Source organism: Phoxinus phoxinus (genome assembly GCF_949152265.1).
Source record: "Phoxinus phoxinus genome assembly, chromosome: 10".
Lineage (NCBI taxonomy): Eukaryota > Metazoa > Chordata > Actinopteri > Cypriniformes > Leuciscidae > Phoxinus > Phoxinus phoxinus.
In genome coordinates, this window is record NC_136885.1 from 7,455,043 (window position 1) to 7,469,600 (window position 14,558).

The following is a 14,558-nucleotide window of genomic DNA, read 5'->3' on the forward strand; positions in this document are numbered from 1 at the left end:
AGTGCCTGCTTGGTGGTTAGCGAATAAGAAACAGGTTTACATAAGAAATAGGGCAGTGCAAAATTTGAGTGAATCCGGCCCAAATAAGCTTTATCTTCCATGCAGTTAATTTTGGGAGAAATCAAAGGCCTCTCTCGTGGTGAGCTGGGAGTGTTTGTTGCATGTTAATGCCATCAGCTGTCTGTCTGGCTGCCCATCGCCTTGTTCTCCGCGCCTGAGGATCCCGGGAAGAATCCCAGCCCTGGGCGATGACCTCGCCGCCCTTGTGCTACATGACAGCACCACGGGAAACTGCTCAAGATGGTCAGACTAAAGCTAACGAGATTCCCTGCTACAAACACCAATTGGGGGATGAAAACTAGAAACATTCTGATAAAGATATTAAAAAGCTCGTGCTGGGAACAAGGCTGATGCGCCGCCAAGATCAATCGACGATATTAGCAGGTAGTCTCTAATAGATTTTAAATGCCTATTACAATTAAAGTTGCGATTTGCGAATAAAGGGCCGAGGAGAATTCATCTGAGCTCCGTCCTCGCAGAGCTTCGGCTTACATTAGTGCAAGTTTCGCATCGTTTGAAAGAAAGCGATGACCTACTGAGAGGGTACATGGGTAAACGTGTAGAGATACAGCAGTTATTACTGTTACCCCTCCGGCAAATACCTCTCCCTTAAGCCTATGCACGAGGAGCGTTTTGTTTTATTACCTTGCAAGATAAGTCAGGGAAAAAAGGCTCTTAAGTACCTGGGGAATTAAAATATTCCGGCTCGTCATATCAGTGTCTGCTCTCGGTTTCACATAATTATAACAGTGTTTTAAATTGATCCTGGAAGAAAGATGGGTTCAAGTGCAAATTAATTTCAGATTACCACAACAAAGACAATCAATTCTCGACGTGCGTGCCAGCAAAATGCTTTCGAGGGGCCTCGAGGTCCCTTCCCAACCTCCCCGGCAATTCGGCGAGAAACAAAGACCTTTTCTGCTTAAATTACGCTAATGATCCAACACGGTGCCGGCGCCTACCTGGTACATCCCTTTTTCCCCCCCCATCTCCCATCACAGGAGTGCAGCTCATTAACAGGTCTATCAGCCGGAGAGCCTGCTACGACTTCATTAGACCGGCCCGATCCACGGCACAAGGCCCACTTTGTGTACGGGGAAGGGAAGAGAAGACACGACTATTCACTTCATATCACATGCAGTGGTGGCTTTACGACAGGCCTAAGCTGACCTCTCCATCACATGTAGCGTTTGCAAGTCTGATTCATTTGAATTGTTTTGTTCGAATGGTAACATACCTTATTTTGTTTTGTGACAGATGCTGTGTTGATTCAATTTTATAAAGAAAAAGATACTGCATCTCAGCTCTTTCAAAAGAGTAGCTACCTTATATGACTTTAATCCCATAAAACTACATATCATATTTGATAAGCAAATTTCTAAGGCCACTAAATGATCAACATGATCAAAACTTTAATGAAAAAAACTGTTGCACACAATTTACTGCATGCTTAACGTTTATTTCGTTAGGTTTTACTTATTCATAAAGTAATAAATTGACTATTTCAAGATGAACATTAACTTACATTTACATTACAATGGGCTGAACAATGGGGGTTATGCACTACAAACTAAAACAATAAACACAAATACAATACAAAACTACCTAGGTTAGCGGATTACCATAAAAGTGTATAAATACCGCTGTCAGTTCATACTGCTATTAACACTTTCTCTGACAAGCGGACACCATGAGACCCGTTTTCCTGTTTGTTCATATGACTTTGACATAAAGCCTATTAGGAAAAACGTAAAAGATTTAGGCATTTTCATTTAGGTATACATAATAATAATAATTAATAATAATTGTATTGTGATTATGAAATCCTAATGATTTGCATACTGTAATAAGGCTATTAGACTGTAAAAAAAAAGTATAATAAATATAATATTTTAATAAATAAATATTGCACACAATTTACTGCATGCTTTTCGTCGTCTGATCGATAGTTCATACTTTTTGACAAAGTAAATGGCCTTCTAGTATAATTGTAAAAACGTCCCTCTTCAGGTTGTGTTACGTGTGTCTTTTTGCTGTGAAATATTTTCTGATTTTTATAAAGTAAACATAAGAATATTTTGTATTGCTAGGACTATTTCAAGATTTTAACATTTACTGGACTGAAGCAACTTAGGTTTAATTATGTGTTAAATTATTAAATGATGTGTCATTATTCAATTTAGGTTGAATTATCCATTCATCATTTTTTTTAAATCATGTTAAAAAATCAATCTGAGCATCAAATACTGTATGATCCGTCGTGCTTTTGAGGAATGTTTATCTCTCAATCATCAATCTATTGCATTACATTATATGTTTTGCCCCCAGCAAGAGTTTTATATATATAACTAAGCATTGAAATATCATCTTACTAAATCAAATTATTGGAAGATATAGAGTGACTAATTAACTATTATGCATGTTATCGGTCTTTAACTGTCTGCTATACAGTTATGAAGATCTCATTGATTTTCATTACAAATCAATCAGAATTTAATTTTACTTTCCGGCCATATAAATATCATATAAATATCAGCATCTGCATCAAATTGCAGTGTAAGCTTCATAATTCTCACTGTGATGTATAACATATGATACTCAAAAAAAAAAAAAAATGTTGTCTAAAGAATCAAGATTCAATAAACAGCTCAATAAAAAAAATTTTTTTTTTTAAAAACTTATGAGTATTATTTTATATATCACTTAACAGTATTAAATGATAGCTTGCTGTTTGGATTGCTGTTTGGGAAGCTACAGTTTCAAAGTATCTTCCCCAACACTGGGTTTCTTTTCACTTCCAGATCTGTGCCCATCTAAACGCCGGGCAGCTCAGTGAAGATCATCATCAGGGAGCGCAACATCCCTATAGGACTCTCAGGCTGATATGGCCTTTTCTTTTCAGACTGTCGTCTGGATTTCATCTCGCTTCAAGAGTTCTGATTTCTTCTCCCCTTCTTCATCCCCATTCTCTCCCTCCTTCAGTTTCCGACCCTCATTCTCTCCACCCTCCCCTCATGTGCGGTGAATGGAGACCAAACGCAGAGGCTGAACCCCTGCATCTATCCATCCATCCATCCATCCGTCAGCACAGCTTCTATAGAAACTAAACATCTCCTTCAGCCCCTCTGGGAAGCTGCCAGGAGTGGAGTGCTGAAAAAATTCAAGTCAAGCCTCATTAGCTTCTCATTACCTTTGCAAACTGAAAACGAGGGAGAGAGAGAGAGAGAGAGAGATTTTCTAAACCGTCAGGAGTGCAGGGCCATGGGAATCTGCTATGAGAATCACTTTTTAGCGTGTGCACATTGAAGCATGCAGGATCGTTCTTCACTGAGGGAATTAAAGTTTTATTTCCATTTCGGTAACACAATAACGGCGTCATTAAAGCCATTTTTTAAAGTCGAATATGCCATCACTTACTGCTGCCCGAGTCAATTTCCAGCCCTTCAATAGAGAGTGGCAAGTTTTATAAACCTGTCATGTTGTATTACGGCAATGCTAAACATCACCTTTTGAAGTTTCTCTTTTCGTCTCCCTTCTCTCGCTCTTCCGTCTCTCTCGCACAGTTTATTTTTAATAATGCATTTTTGAACCTTCCATTCACTTGCTCCACTAATCTGCATCTCCCCGCCTGAGGGACGCGGTACTCGAGCTCACAGCTGGGGAATCCCTCTCCACCCCTCCACCGCCTTCATACAAAGGGTTGTTGATTCGGGGAGAATTAGGGCATTTGAGAAACTCATTGAAAAACACAAACATAGCACAACACTCCAGAGGGGGATATCATTACAGAAGTACAGCAAAAAAAAAAAAAAAAACATTTAAACAATTTCTGAAAATTCACGTTTGTCGCACCTGTGCGTGCATTTGCTCAAAGGTTCAGTTCACTTTTGAAATTTGAGAAGCGAGAGGATGAAACCTGTATTCAAGAATTCAAGAGGAAACTATTTTGAGAGAATTAATTATTTTAGAATGATCAGGATGCACGTAAAATAAAAATAAAATAAAAAATATATATACAGTATATATATATATATATATATATATATATATATATATATATACACAAACATATATATATAGGGTTAAACAATGAGGGTAATGGGCAATAAAAATACAATAAAAAAAACTACCTAGGTTAGCTGATTACCATAAAAGTTTATAGATACTGGTCATACTGGTCATACTGCTAACACTTTCTCCAACAAGCGGACGCCATGAGACCCGTTTTCCTGTTTGTTCATGTGACTTCGACAGTTTTTATATTCTAAATATATATATATATTTATGTCTTTATTTCTTAATTTTCACTCTGAAACATGCAGCATGTTTATTTAATTAAATCACATTCTTTGTGATTTGATAAAATCACACTAAACCATATTACGATATCAATTTTATTTCCATATATTCCTCCTGTTCACTGACCAGTCAACATAGCTTTCTAAAAACCTATGCTTTCAATCTGATGGCTTTTTAGTTTTTCCTCATGCAATACCAGTGAAATTTAGAAATTAAAAAATATTTAAAGCCAACGTGAACATGACATCCCCAATCCCTCTTGTCTCCCATCCACTTCCTGCGCTCACCTCACAGAGACCGCTGTGCAAACACTGTTTATGACGACTTTATCGTTATCAAGTTACACTTACAACGCAGGGTAACATTCCACGGACACTTTAAGGCATGAGTCTTTGAAAAGTCATGATTATCTACACAATTATTAATGTCAAAATGTCTAAAGGTAACAGGGGTGCTATAATGACAGCTATGCTAATGTTTTATCGGATTGTTTATTTCATATAATACAGTATGTGGGTGTTGCACTGATATCCTGCCAGCAATGTGAGTGGGTCTCTGGTTCCTCATCATTAGTTTGCATTAGCATGTGAAGCACCAGGAGAGCAGGACTAGTGAGGAGGCCGTCAGCAGGGGCAGCCAAACAGGATTATCTCCTTACAGTTCAAGGCCGTCTTTCAATATGGATCCTGATCCGTTAGGGGTCATGCGATATTCACACCCTCATGCACTCGTCCCAGTGCTGTCCCATATGCTACACTGCCACAGCCATATCACAGGGATAAGAGACTGAACCATATGATTTCATAATGAGGGGCTTTATGAGGAAGATGTCGCTAATTAAAAAGAAGAAGCGAGAGTGTGTTTCAGGATGGGCGTTGACTGGAAAGTGGAATTTAGGAGATTAAATGTTTGTGCATACGAGTACGAACACTTTTAAGAACAGGTTAAAAAGTTCTTACTGGAACATTTTGGCTGAGTAATAAATGCAATTGTCACACTTTATGAGGTAAGCTACAATGTATACTATTTATCTATTTTATACTAATAAGTAATCCATGTAACAGCAACAGTGTTTAAAAAAAAGTTATTGGCCAACAGATATCAGATATTTAAAAAAAATAAGAAATAATAATGAGAATGACTTCTATTTGGGGGAATGGAAATCATTCATTATTCACATTACACAATTTTGAACTGCACGTTTAAAATAAAATAAAAATATACATTTTTTGTCAAATTAATCATTTGTTTAAGTCGATTTTTGCCTCAAAACCTCTAGTATCCTGAGATACAGACCTTCCCCATGTTACAACTATCCCAACAACCTATAAGCTATATTTACTAGAGATGCACCAATACTAAATTTATCCGCAGATACCGATACCCGATTGTTCCGAAAATAATAGCTTTAATCGGCCGAAACCGATTATTGGCAAAACTACATCATTGCATCTCTAATTTTTACCACTCTACTTCTAAGAGAACAAAGGAGAAACAAAAGCAGAGGAAGAGAAGAAAATGATGAGAACTAAGATGCAGGTAAGAATGCAACAGCTTGACAAACATGCCTAGAATGAGAGCAATACTAAACTAAACAGGCCTAGTTATCAGAAAACTGAGTAAATGAAGCAGGGGTGTAAATAGTCTTTAAAAAAATATACTTCAGTTAACATTTGTCAAGGCAAGACATCTTTTTTATTTTTAAAGTACCTAGCCCAAAACACACTTGATTGCAAAGAACAGTGAACAGTTATGAAACCAACACATCTAAACATCTGCTAATAAAAGTGCTTCACTGAGTGTTTTTAATGTAAGCTGGGATAAAGTGATCTTTGCTCCCACAGCGCTTCCAACTTTTTTCCCCCCTTTTAGCTCATGATAAACAGACCCATGTGTACATCAGTGCCAGGAACCCTGCGGATATCACGGAATAAATGAAGACCTAGCTGTGATTAATGAAGAGGGCTATGATAGTAAACTCAATGATAACAGTCTCGCAAATAATAAATTAAAACTTAACTCGGGGAAATGCGGCTAAAAAAGAAGCAGCAATTTCTTTTAGTGCAGATAATCTCTCCTGCATTGGTGAATATAAGCGGTAGTTAGCATTCATGGCAGGGAGAGGTATTACATTGACTTATCATGGCAGCCCTTGTTTGGCTGACTTCTCCTCTGATCCGCTGGAGGATAGGAGAGAGAGAGAGAGAGAGAGAGAGGGAGAGGGAGAGGGAGAGGGAGAGAGAGAGAGAGAGAGAGAGAGAGAGAGAGAGAGAGAGGGAGAGGGAGAGGGAGAGAGAGAGAGAGAGAGAGACGTCTCTTTCTCCTGCTAAAGGGGGTGTAACAGGAGTTACTGTACTATCACCTACAGACCTGTACTGAAAGCCAGAGGAAATTGGAAAGCCCAGAGAAGCCGTGCGGTAATTAATCACGGCTCCATGAAGCCTGTCAGAATATCACTGCAGTGCTGATACTCCTGTCAATTACACCGCATGCGTAATTGTTTCAAATGGTATTCTGAGCACAGTTAGAGGTGCAGATCTCCTGAAAAGCATGACCTGGTCCTTTCTAAACGTGCCCTTCTGCTCCTTTTACATTCCACTGGCATAAGAAATCATGCGTTTTACCAGGTTGCGATCTGAAGCCGTATTAAAGACACATTAAAGACGTCATTGATGACTCACCGTCATGTTGTTTCGATTAAACGAGTGTCCAGTTTGTATGCGGCTCCTTTCCATACGGCAACAGTTCAGATAGTGACAATGTCTGTCAAGCCCTGAAAAAGAAAATAAGAATTTGTTTAAGAAAAATGCACCATAACAGTGGTCAATGTGACTCGTGCTATATTCCATGTCTTGTGTCAAGTTTTATGGTAGCTTTGTCTGAAGAACAAACTGATATTTTAGTGTTTATTTACTGAAAAGCTAAATTTTAAATCTCTTTATCAAACCTTATCACAGTGAGGGCCCAAGCATTTATGGCCTATTTTATTTAGGAGCCCCTCGTTGCCTCCAATATGATAGACAATTTTCAATGCTTGATTTGCAGACTATAAATCTAACACACCGATTATCAATTTTTGTATAGTTGTTGCTTACATCAATGTCTGCCTGGCATGTTTTTACCCTTCAACTTTTTTTTATTGTAACTAACCCGCAAGAGGGACGAGGTGTTAATTTGCCCTTTAATAATCAAAGTCTTACAGTACTAAGTGGTATACCTAACGTGGTGTACTGAAAGCAGCTAAATAAACCAGCAGACAATGCATTTAATGTCCGAGCGGCCATCTTACGATTCCCTACCAGCAGAGGGCACCGACGGCCGCTATACAGAGATCGGTAGCTCCGACGGCACTTTTAAGATGACCCGCTGTGCAGCATACAAGTGTAAAACAACATTCACAAATGGATGTAGAAAATTGCCGACAGGTTGTAATACAAGCCCCTACAGTACTAATTTATATGAACAATTGACCGTTCGCAAAACCCCGCCCTCGAATGGTTCTCGTCCAATCCTAGCTCAGCAACTGTAACTAAGGAGAAGGACCTCCGTCAAACATTCCGATTTCAGCAAGATAGTGAAACGATACACCTATGGCAGTGAGGTCTGCACGGGCTTAAAACTTGCTGTATTTTATGATTGCTTTCAACTATTATTAAAAAATAGGCTACATGTACAAACACCGTTTCACTACGGCACTGCGGCCCCCTCATCAGTCAGCAAACGAGAAAAAAAAGAGAAAAAGCACGGACTTACTAATTACTAAACTTTGATGTGGTTGAACAGGTACACAGTCACAAATTCCTCTGGAACTCAAACATTAAACTTCAAAACAAAGTTTGCGCAGTTGCACAACTATTTACAAAAATATATCCTTCTCAGTCGGCTACGAGTTATGAATGAAGAGAACAGAGAGTTGATGGTTTCAGCGCGTCCTCTGATTGCAGTGTTGTGACTGAAATAGCGCGCGCGGGAGCACATGCGCAAAACAGTTTTGTAAAATGATATATGATCAAATAAAAATTATTGATATATAATTTTACAAAACTGTTTTGTGCATGTGCTCCCGTGCGCTATTCTGTCTATACTTTTTGTCGTGCCCTGGAGGATATGTCTGCAGCATTACTCCAAACCAATCATGTATGGACCTCAACCCAGCCATGGCTATGGTTCTCAATTGTTTGACGGGCGTAGTAACAATAACTAAGGGGCGTGGCTTTTGCGAACGGTCAATTGTCGCTATTCCCGTGTTGTTTTCTCCGAGGCAAGAGCAATGCTTCTTCTTCAAAAAAAAAAAAAACCCAGATAAAACAGTTAACAGTAGCCTATAAGAAACCTCAGAGCAGCAATAATCTCAATTAAGTGTCCATTAGCAACACCATTTGACAGCTTCAAAAGAGCTTCGTGCAGTCCGTTTACCGTTACATTAACCCATACAATTTGTATTATGCCTTTCCTGAACATGTACTTGCTAACTAATCAAACACTTTATTTGAACAAACTACTGATCTATAAAACACAATCGGTCGTCCTACCTTTTATTATCGTATATTGATATGCGCGAGGGAGAGAGAGCATACAGCGCTCGTGTTGTTTGAAGACGGTGAGAGTGCGCGCTGCTCGTTCGCGCCGTCTAACGTTACTGATCTAAATAATACGTTGTCACGACGACTTATTTGTTCCTTTTGCAAATAAATTGCCGTTTTAGTTAACGTTTTGGGGTTTTAACTAGCTATAGGCCTACCACTGATCTTAAGCTACACGGAAGTCCCATAAGTGAATAACGAACAGTGGACACTTAAAAATTAAATATTATATTTTAAACGTGTATTTTAACGAGGAGGTAAGCTTCTTATTTTCCTTTCAAACGGCAAATCACAAAATAAAACACTTTCATTACTGCCACCTGCAGTTAGCCTAGACAGACACTCTCCAAGCTCCTCTCCCCAGCTTTTAAAAGCAATTTTTTATAAGCAGGAAAAATTTCCGACTATAAACAAATACCCATTTAAATGCTTAGGATGTTTGCGTTGTAAGAATGTACATGGAGACTTTAGATAAAAACGGTGTCTTGTTAGGCAATGTTTTCTCAGTCAAATCATAAAAAATCCCATTGATTCAATAGAACGCCTGAGCTCACTAGGGAATCCCAATATGGCAGCGCGGTGGCTTCACTGTTTATGACGTCATGAGCTATCCAGTCATTCTATATAGATCAGTGGTTTAGTTACCTATGATCACGTGCGTGAACTCAACAATCGACTACTTTGGACTTCGACCGAAAACAGGATGTAAATACAGGTATTTGCGCTGGCTGAAATAACATCATTTTTATTGATATCTTTTACATCTACTGCAGTCAGATTCACTCGTGTTCACTCTGAAGGAATCATCTAACATGGCTGGGCACTTGTAATGACACATTAAGGATAAGGGGTAGTTCACCCATTTACCCACTCTCAAGTTGTTTGAAACCTGAATGAGTTTCTTTCTTCTGTTGAACATAAAAGTTGTTTTGAAGAATGTGGGTAACCAGACAATTGCTGGTCACCAGTGACTGCCATTCCATAGTATATTGTTCCTACTATGGAAGTCAGTCAGTGGGGACCAGCAACTGTATGGTAACCCACATTCTTCAAAATATCTTATTTTGTGTTCAGCAGAATAAAGAAATTGATACAGGTTAGGAACAACCTGAGAGTGAGTAAATAATGACAGAATTTTCAAGTTTGGGTGAAGTGTCCCTTTAAGAACAAAGGCCAGCATGTTTACTACCGGTATTAGGCTGCTGTCCCTTTAAGAACTGCAGTTACACACAAACAACAGTAAAACTTGTATCACTGCAAATTAAATTGTTATTAAGTTAACACTTAACAATGCCTAATTCGTTACCTTAAAATAGACCAGGTTGGCCTCTCTAAACTATAACTCGGGACTAAGAGCGGTTATTTATATGTTTTAGATTTTGATCATGTCATTTTTTTTTTCCTGAACACAACAGATAAATTGAATAATACAGGGCATTGAGTGGATTTCTGAATATTATTCAGGGAAGAAAATAGTTTCATCTTTTACTTACCCATATTAAAGCCACGTGATTTTCTTTCTTCGTAGAACACAAAACGAGATGTTTTTGAAAAATATCCTGGACGCACATATAGCCTAGGCGGCCTACTTAAAGAAACCTGAATAGTTAATACGAAATACTAAGAAATCGATAAAGTATTCCGTTCTATAAAAGTAAAGTAAAACCGCATTACGTTCATTCCATGAAGGATTCCTCTAACTAAACTCAGTAGCTACCTCATTTTGAACGAGTCGTGAAGACATCCGGCTCATATAGTCATACACTGGTTGAGGGAATGGATACATTTGAATTTAATTCTGTTTTATGAGAAATACTCGTTTTTCCGTGAGCTGTGTACACGCATGGTGCGCGGTAAGCGCTGAGGAAGTGATAATAAAGAGCACGCGCGAGAACTTTCGATATGACTCCAAGGAGCAGCGCGCGCTCGAAAAATAAATAAAAGTAAAAAAAAATAAAACCAAGCTTAGTTTTTCATTTGATTGCTAATTAGTTTTCATTTACATATTTATCATTTGAGGGAGGCCAGTCTAAAATCTGATGTTACAAAATTAGTTCGGGTCACAGAACCGTTTGAGAACCAATTGGTGTATATGAGCCTATTTGACACTCTTTTCTGAGTTTTCAGGGAGAGGAATATAATATAGGCTAAGTCTATGACTTCAGAAGACTTAGAATAGCCTATAGTGCACGAATCACTTACTTACTATGTACTTAGGCCTACTTTCCTTTTATTTATTTATTATTTATTTATTTAGAGCTAGGTCCAGTCTTCATTACCTTTAATCTGGAAAATAGCTGACAAGATATTTGTGCCAAAAAAAAAAAGTATGTCTCATGGTTATGGAAAAAAAACTAAATCATACACAGCTATTTGGAACTACATGTAAATAATACACTGCATCCAAAATCGAATACTTTCCTACTAATGTGAAAAACTATGCCAACAGAGTATATGTCTGAATACTGTACATAATATTAAAAAAACAGTAGGCAAAAAGCCTAATACATCTGCCTAGATTCTGAAGTACGCATTCAATGGACTATCCCATGAGGCCACGGGAAAGGATTTATGAATGGTAGTGAAGCAATGTAGGTCACCTGACTGTAACAACATGGTGTAGCTATGACCGAATTTCATTCATACTACACATATTCATACTATATAGAACATACTTTTTTAATGGTCGCGAAGTAAGTTCAAATTCAAATGTAGTATTCGGACAATATGCAATTTTGGATGCACCGATAGTTCACTTAAAAAATTAAAATTTTAAGTGAATTCCTTTATCGCTCCTTTCCTTTCTCTCTCTCTCTTCTCGTGTGGAAGCTTGTGGCTGCTAGTGTGCTGTGATCCAAAATCAGAATAGCTGAAAAGCCATTATCCCAGTCTTTAAGCACACACTAGAGTGTGGATCCATGCATGAATGTGCTTTAATCAGCGCCCATCCACGGCTCCACTCAAGGCTCCGGAGGAGGGGACGACTGTGACCCCTCATAGTCCCAGAAGATTATTGTGGTGACTTTGTGATTGGAGAGTTTTACAGCACTCTCATTAGAATAATGATCCCCCTCCATCAAACCCTCTGTGTGTGCGTGTGCGTGTGTGAGTGTGCGTGTGTGTGTGTGCGTGTGTGTTTATCCGTAAGCTCCCAGTGGTCCTAGAGTATTTTAAGCTAGTTAATAATCATTATGGATGTGCAGTGAACTGGGCAAAAAGAATAATTAACTCACCTGAGCCAAGCTAAATTAACCCTTTATGCTTTTGTTAGCCCATTCTGTTTCAAATATGCCGTCCTTCAGGGACCCATTAAACGTGTCTGTTAAATGGAGAGAGATTGCCAGTCTAGCCCCGCTTCCATGTGATGCTAAAACAGACTCCTATTGGATATCAAGGGTTTTTACACCAAGAAGTGAATTCAAAATGGCTTTTGATTTGAAGACCCCACATCCAAATATTCATGGAAATGTGAGATGGATTATTATATTTCTTCTGATTTTCTCATGATTAACCTGACAAATGTGATCTGCATTTACATTGTGTTTTGCCCCAGCTTGTGCTGCCGACTGCCAAATGCTAGGAACGTATAAGCTTTCACAAAAGCAAGACTTGTACCTATCTGCAATCTGTAATATCCACTGTGGGATATAATTAAAGGCATAGTTGATGGGAGTACAAAGTTAATCTGTGTTTTGATATAGTGCCATCTTTCTCCCACTCACTAGGCTTGTACTTGGCCTGTTAACCGAAGGTTTTAAGGGTTGTTGGTGTATTTAAGGCTCAAAGGGTTTAGAATCATTTTAATCATGTCATGAAGTGTAAGAATGTGGGTGGTACTGAGACTTTACTCTTTGTCTTGGTTTATGGTGGTAATTACCTGTGGCCTGTTTGAGACATCATGTTCTTCTGGTACATCTGAAGGTAATCTGTGTATTCTGATGTCTAAATGCAAGCAGAAAACTGTTGTGGAAGTTCACCACGCCTTTAACATTACACAGCATTCGTAATTCTACTTTAGCTTGCGTAAGTGTGCACATTCATGTGTGAGCGATAAATGGCTGTCAGAGCCAGTCTGTAGTGGCTGACATTTGTGCATGTTTCGCAATGCAAAATAAAATAATGCAATACATGCATAGAAATGCTTCAAACATAATTAGTTGCTCAAAATGTATTTTACACTGGTATTATCCTGGACAATTTATTGATGCATGTTATTCCAAAGATGTTTTGCTGCAGAAATTACTGTGCCTCATGGTCTACTGAATATTGTTAACGAATTCACTTTATTTTGAACATATTTGTGGATGTGTCGAGGCTCCCAGTCTCATCTACTTCCAGTTCTTTTAGCTGTAAAATAACTGTGTGTTATGCCGCATGATATTGCAAACTGTTATTTGTTGTTGTGTTATTTATTTTATTGTCGTAATCATATCAATGAATTTAGTTTTTCTTCAAGTTTATAAAACTATATAACTAAGTTTGCACACATTACTTTTGCATTGCACAATAAAGTGAATAGCCAGATGAAAATTAGGGCCTGCATATATACATTTTTTTTTTTTACTTCACTCTGAAATCTCTCACATTATAAGTAAAATGGGAGCGTTCAGCTATTGAAATTCCCACTCTCCTTAGCTGTGCTTCCACCTTCTTCACGGGCAGATGTTTTGCTTTGTGTCCCTTTTTGTTTAATTGAAACCAGGGAGGTCAATTAATTTCGCTCCCCACCATCTTTTCCCCTCATGATTGAAAACGATGTTTGTCTCTCTCTCCCTCTTCAGTGTGCACTCTCCTTCTTTTGTATTCAAATTCCATGTCACTTCACATGGATTAATTGAGCCACTTTGTGGTTAATCTCAGTGTTGCAGTAGTGAGAGACGGTGAGCTGTGTCTATCTCTCACAGCGGCAGTCTTACAGTCACAGTAATTCCAGACCGAATGTAGACTCAAGGCTCAATTCGTCTCTCAGGAAGAACACTGAGGGTAGCAGCTAATGTTTAGCAGATACTTTATTTCCAAGATGATTAATTATTTTACAAACCTATACGTAATGGCAGGGACAGTTCCAGTAAAACTGCATTAACCTGAGGTTAATTCTAATTCAGAGGATGAATATTCCAACTTTGGTGTTGATGGCCAGGTCTTTAACTTACTGTTACTGTAGTTTATAAATATAAAAGGGACAGTTCTGCTCCTGGTATATGATTGGTCAATACAGCATTCCAGGCATATTAAAATGCATGAAATAGCAACAAATTGACGTGTTCACATCACACTGTGCAGCTAATTCCAAATTAGCGGAATAATTACACTAAATAAACTCGATTTATAAAATAATATTTTTCATGAAAATATTAAAGGGTGCACATTTGTTTATGTTGTAAAACTGTATTATAGAAGCAGGGCTGCAACAAGTAATTGATAATATTCTAGAATGAAAATGATGATTGATTGATTGATTGATTGGTTGATTGGTTGATTGGTTGATTGATTGATTGATTGATTGATTGATTGATTGATTGATTGATTGATTGATTGATTGGTGGGTGGGTGTATGGATGGATGGATTTTAACTTCTACTTTCAAATTTAATCAGTTTAATAATATTTAATCCCT

The 14,558-nt window shown here is 38.1% G+C and overlaps 1 long non-coding RNA gene across 3 annotated transcripts in view; it reads right to left on the bottom strand.

Annotated features, from left to right (window-relative positions):
- Positions 1-10,827, bottom strand: part of LOC307005518 — a 48,173-nt gene extending 37,346 nt beyond the window's left edge. For all 3 annotated transcript variants that reach the window (XR_013799282.1, XR_013799283.1, XR_013799284.1), the window contains exons 1-2: positions 10,436-10,827; positions 7,041-7,132 (exon numbers count right to left, since the gene is read on the bottom strand). This is a non-coding gene — a long non-coding RNA (uncharacterized lncRNA). The remainder of the gene's footprint in view (positions 1-7,040; positions 7,133-10,435) is intronic.
- Between the last annotated feature and the right edge of the window lie 3,731 nt (positions 10,828-14,558).